At 29.7% G+C, this 6,760-nt stretch overlaps 1 protein-coding gene across 1 annotated transcript in view; it reads right to left on the bottom strand.

The window, feature by feature from the left end:
• TfAP-2 (transcription factor AP-2) overlaps positions 1-6,760 on the bottom strand; it is a 72,206-nt gene that overhangs the window by 55,763 nt on the left and 9,683 nt on the right. The window lies entirely within an intron of this gene.

The raw sequence follows: 6,760 nt of genomic DNA on the forward strand, positions 1-6,760 counted from the left end.
ATCGGAGCGCAACTCAAAACTATATCCGATGTTGGAGGTTGGTGGTCTATTCCCTCCAGAGCAGCCCTTAGTCTGAATTCGCCTGAGGGTTAATGTCTTCTTGTTTACACTATTTTCATGAGTAAATCGCATTAGTGTACACTGTCAGTTCGTCCTAGAGAAGGTCGCCCTAGGGTGTGAACTGTAAGTGATATTTATATCTGTGTGCGTCAGTTAGTTTTCCGCTGTTTATGGATTTGGAGGGATGTGTGCTGTACCCAGAACACACGGGATAGTAGAATCAGCAGCATTTTAAGGGCGCTTTTAACAACCTCAGAATTACCTGAGGAGTTTTATTTCATGGCGGTCCCACTTAATAAAAACTTGACCCTCCCAAGATGGTTGGAATAGGGTGGTAACCTATAGTTAACCTCAATCAGTACAAAAAAAAAAATTAAGAATTCTTCTTTAGCTGGGAAAATTAAGACAACGCCAGGAGAACAGAAAATTCTTCCAGTAATTACTCAACAAAAACTGAAATTAAATAAGGAAAAGCAGTCTTCCCTTTTAAAAAGTAAAAACGAAATAACAATGGAAAGTGGATACTCCTAGATCACTAGATATAAATAAGGAGGATTAAAATATCGTTACCAAATCAGGGCAAGCCAAGGTTAAGATGAAGTTCTCAGTAAGTAATGTTAAAGAACTTAAGGCTATCAGTAATGTTAAATCACCTGTGAAAAGACTAGTTAAGAAAGTAACTAAGTAACAGATTAAAAATAAATTTGGAATCCCAGAGAAAGGAGTCTGATATTTCAGTAATATACCACGGCTTCTACGAGAAAGAGCTGAAGAAGTACTGTAGTTAATTGGGGGAAGTTACTGGAGTAAAGCATCCAGTTAGCAAAGATGAACAGCTACCTTATGTGAGTTTCGTCTTCAATGAACGGTTAATGTGGTTGATGTTGCACTGTGGGCTGAGCAATAATAAAAGGAGATTCCCTCGTCAACTATTTGTTCAATGATGCAAGTGACGGGCAAGTGGGGAACTTAGTCCAAGTTCATAGCCTTAAGTCGTAATACACGTATTGTATACGAGCTTAATTCTCATACTGGGTTCAATACAACAAACAAGATCTTACGTACACGTACATATTCGTAAGTATTCGGGAACATTTACACATAATTTGCGTATGCATGTATACTTCCAACCATATTAGTCTTTTTCTTTTCATACAGTGGTCACAATACTACTTATGTCAAAAATGACTAAAAAGGGGGTAAAAAACAAAACACAATAGGGATTGTAAAACACAGCAATTGCAATCAGTTGCTCCCTACGGTCTGATTATTATTAACAACTTCCTTATTATTCTTGAACACGAGGAATATGTATACATTTCGGATAAATCAAGGATTTTTGCGATTTCGTACTCATTTAAACACGTAATTTTTTTTTTTAAAACGAAAAGAACAAATCGATAAGTTTATTAAAACCTTTAAATACATATAGCAAAGGCAGAAAAGGAAAATATAAATAATTACATCTTTTTTTTCAGCTTCTAGGCCACATCGATATTCTAGGATTTTTTCGACCTATTATCACAGAAAGTTATATTGAAATCAGTGCTCCCACTTTCGTAGCCTCCCATTACAAGGAAATCAAGTAGAATTTTTTTTTTTACGACTAAGTACACAACTTAACTATATTCATAAAATAAATTAAAAAGGTGTATTGGACATTTAATATTTATTAAAAAATTCGTTTATATTGAATAAAAAATAAACTATATTAACACGTAACATATTTAACTATATTAACATTTAAACACGTAATCTTTTTTTAAAACGAAAAGAACAAATCGATAAGTTTATTAAAACCTTTAAATACATACAGCAAAGGCAGAAAAGGAAAATATAAATAATTACAACTTTTTTTTTCGGCTTCTAGACCACATCGATATTCTAGGACACATTTTTTCGACATATTATCACAGAAAAAAGTTATATTGAAATCAGTGCTCCCACTTGCGTAGCCTCCCATTACAAGGAAATCAAGTCGAAATTTTTTTTTTTTTACGACTAAGTACACAACTTAACTATATTCATAAAATAAATTAAAAAGGGGTGTTGGACATTTAATATTTATTAAAAAAATCGATTATATTGAATAAAAAATGAACTATATTGGGGATCACAGAAAAACGTTATATTGAAATCAGTGCTCCCACTTGCGTGGCCTCCCATTACAAGGAAATCAAGTAGAATTTTTTTTTTATGACTAAGTACACAACTTAACTATATTCATAAAATAAATTAAAAAGGGGTATTGGACATTTAATATTTATTAAAAAATTCGTTATATTGAATAAAAAATAAACTATATTGGACAGTTTTTGTTTTTTAATATTAAATAAACAATTAATCAATATAAATAAAATATAAGATATGGAATTTAAAGTTACGTGATGGTGGTTAGAATGGAACTGTTTATACGAATATTTCTTATATAATGTTTATATTCAATATTTGAACCTTTTATTACATAACTGGCTGAGTAACACATCTTTGTTATTAATAGTTCAGTTCGATGTTACTGAAGTATGAGACTGTCTCAGTGCATGGTATAATTCGAAATCCCTAGCCTCTTACTTCCGTTATCATCAAATGATATTTCACAATATCTGGGTCGTGACATTGTAAATTATACACAGTTACTAGAAAGGCTTCAGTGGATAGACATTTAAATAATGTTTTCTCGTTTCAAAAACGTAATTCTAGATTATATCCAGGTTTATCTCGCAACTAGATGATACGAGGTTTGTAAAATTCTTTATCAAACTTTCATGGATTCCTGTGTTTTTTTCAAGTTTCTTAAAATGTTTCTGTTAAAATGGTTTCACCTCACCTCTTTCTTATGCATGTGGGTTGCAAAGAATTCTTCTTTGGTCAGTAGTTTGTCATGTTTCAGGGAAGTTCCTCCAATTCACTTCACAATTTATTTATTCTCCAGTAGGCAACGAATATACCTTTTTTCTAATTAACATTGAATTTCTGCAAAAATATTTATTTTTTTTTTAAAAATAATTTCTCTGTCCAATGGGGGTGTTGTCTGACAACAAATTTTCGACTGTTTCCATAGGGTTGAGATCTTCATGTGATTTGAATTTTTTCTTGAGCCGGTTAATTATTTTCCGTAGTTGAGCTTTCTTTTCAATCTCATTAAGCCCTTAAAAAAATCGGGCGTTAGCAGTGCTCTAGATCACCGCTAGATCACGCCATTTACGGGTTAGCCACTTGTGAAAATTTTTTGGATACAGTTTATGTTTTAATTTTATTTATGTGATGTTTAGTCGAAATCTTCGATGAGAATCCTTCGTTTCATTGATGGGAGGGGAGAATAATTATTTATTTAACTAGATTGAATAAATATTTCAATTTTCGTTTTCTATTTTTTGAAAAAAATTACGAGCAGCTGATTTGAAATACAATTTATTTTTTTTAATTAAGAACAATAATAATGGCACCTGTTGTATTTATTTGTAAGAGAGAGGCTTTGAAGATAATTTTTTTTACATCATGCAAGAGAGAGATCGAAACCTACTGTTGGATAGGTTAGTTACATAATTAACGTAATACAAACAGTAGACTAATTAAAAGATTAAGATTATAATCAAAAGAGTCATGCCAATATTAAATTAAACTATTATTTAATCATAAGCTAATGATAACATAAAATTAAATTAGCATGCTGAGGAACATCAACTTTTTTATAGTAACGGTTACAGTTTCTTTACAGTTATTTTAAATCATAAGTAGCATTTTGACCTAATGGTTACAGACTACAGTACAGTTTGTAACCTTTAGCAGCGCTTAGATGCCTATGCCATCTGTAGTCATTTGTTAGAACTAACTGGTGGGGTTCTCACAACCAACAAGACTTAATATTTCTTTTATTCCTTATGAAATAATATTCAACCTCATAAAATGTGTACCTATTTTCGTTATATAAAAAAAATTAAATCATGGGTTTTTTTTAATGCCTGAAATCTGGGACGTTAATACTAAATGACAGTTTAACTGCTTACCAATATTATCTAACCAATTTTCAATTGCAATTTGACATGTTTTATTAATTAATTAATTGAAGCACATCTGTAAGATTTATTATTGTAAAACATATATACAAGATATGTTCTTATTAATGAAATATGGTTTGTAAGGTGGATCAGTGCATAATTGACATTTAATTATATTTTAATTTTTTTAAAAGCATGCAAATAAGCTGTTCGTTGTTTATTAATTGATCCTTTATCAGTTATTATTACAAAAATCATGTTTAAACTCAATTCATAATGAAAGCATAAATACATAGTGTTTATATTAGTGAAAATAATCATTTTATTTTGTCCAGAAGTAAACTTCAGCACATCTAATAAATACCAAATAAAATGAGCGAGTTATTTTTTATAATAGATGATTTTTTTCTAATATAAATACATATCTTATCTAGTCTTTTAAAAAATCTTTAAAACATGCTACAACCAGGGACTCTATACATAAAATTTGCTTCACACAGATTTTTTTAACCCTCAAACTGCATATCAGATAGGCAAGTGGGTTAACGCATTGCAATATTTATTTATTTAACATTTTACTGTTCTGAACTAAATTATTTTTCTTTTTTTTTTTAGGTAGCATTATGCATTTCCATATAAATAAATGCGTACAGTAAAAAATGTATCATATTGAATCGATAATTTATAAAGAAGACAAATAATTTCAACTGGATCCGACAGGCCTGCCTGTTAAAATAAAAACAGGTGGTGCACTAGTAAAGAAAATTTGGATTTTTATTGTCTCTCGAAACTCAAATAATTTTTTTGAGTATTAGAGCTACTTGATCTATTGCACTCAGGAAGTTTTCTATTTATTGGACTAAATGCAATCCTCCTTGAAGTGAATCCAAATTATCTAACTGATCTTGATTAACTCTTTGATTGGAAAATCTTTTATTTGGAAGAAAGATGAGACATAGGTATCCTAGATTATTATTACCTTAAATCTATATTTTTCTTGTCCTTTTCTATTTTTTCCTTTTCCATTTTATTTTCATCAGGTGGTAAGGTATAAATAATCGTACTAAGGTCTTAAATGCTATAATTTATTAAAAATAACAATAAATACAAATTTATTACTACTAAGAACTTTAATTTGCATTCTTTGTTTTATTAAAAATTCCAGTATTAGAAATGCCTTTTTTACATTAATACTGACTAAAAATGTAGCTATGAAGTTAATTCCGAAATTGTTTAACTATTCTACTGAATTAAGTTGCGCACATATTTCCAAAAGTAAGGTCTCTATTTTTGTTAGAAATACATAATTTCATTTTTTTTTTTTTTTTTGGTATCATTTCATAATTTTAATGATTGAAAATTGGTATATTTGTCTATATATTAATCAATGCATTTTTGCAGTGCAAGACATCCTGGCAGTTTTTTTATGCCCTTGTCAAGTTCTCAGCCATGTACTTGAGAAACCTCATTTTAAGTCAGACTCTAGGGATATTTTTGGGAATGTGTAAAGGCATAAAGTCCACAACAATCTGTCGGTAAAGCCAAATATATTTGGGAAAAAATATAATATATATAAATATTTCGGATCAAAAGGGGTTGATTGACATTATCCTTTTTGAGACCCAACACCCAATAATTGTGAAAGTTGTAACTCAACTCTACGAATGATAAGAGTAGTGAGCAATAAAATGAATGTCAATCCTTCAAATTTATGTTCTTTGAATCGGAGTTTCAAAAACATTTTCAAAACTGATAAGGAGAAATTTTAAATTATAAATGTTAAGTTACAACAATCGGGTAAATCATACTCAAACAAATAAACAAACTTAAACTCTAACTGACATTAGGAGAATTAAGCAAAAACAAGTTGTACTCATTAAAGCCGGTTCACCTTGAGGCTTGGAAGTACTTCACATAAGTCAGAATTTATTTTAGCAAAGCAAAAACTTTTAAAAAGTGCTGACATCCCTTTTGGGAAAAGTTTTGAATGACCACTATCGTATATTTCATGAAATGTATACTGACAATGAAAAAGTATAATGAAATGATTTCGATTTTTTTATCCTAAACGAGGAGTTCCCCTCATAAAATCTCATATGATAAAAGCAGGGTAAACAGTATAAACATTTCATCAGATGATTCGTGTTACTCACAGGGCTCATGAACAACAAAGGTTCATTAACATACACGAAGTTGATATCATGTACGAAGGTTTCAATTGTTAAAGAAAAAAAAAATTGATCCAGTGATGCTGAAAACTTTCGATCTATTAAAATAAACATAATTGTTTAAATGAAGCTAGTGTGGCCATCAGAATAACTGTTAAAATTAAAAAAAAAATACTAAATCTAATTCCAAAAACAAGTTGTTCCCAAACGTGATTTGGAGCTGATACTACCATCCCGATTTGAACTTAATTCAAGTTCAAATGAAAGAGAAGAGATCAACCGAAACATTTAACAAGTGTTAAAAAAAGTCCAGAACAATCGATTTTGCTAAAAAACAAGTTTTTTGAGATCTTAAATGAACAAAATGGATATTTTGAAGTATTAAAAGCTTGAGCTCTTCAGACATAATCATTAAGAAGGTTCCAATTACTCACTACATTTGATATCAGAAATATTTTTAAATAAAATCTGTTCCAGTTCCAGTTGTAATTATTAAATTCTAATGAAAAAGATATATTTTTTAAATTTTAATTT

Source organism: Halyomorpha halys, unplaced genomic scaffold (genome assembly GCF_000696795.3).
Source record: "Halyomorpha halys isolate HHAL.00 unplaced genomic scaffold, Hhal_1.1 Scaffold431.1, whole genome shotgun sequence".
Lineage (NCBI taxonomy): Eukaryota > Metazoa > Arthropoda > Insecta > Hemiptera > Pentatomidae > Halyomorpha > Halyomorpha halys.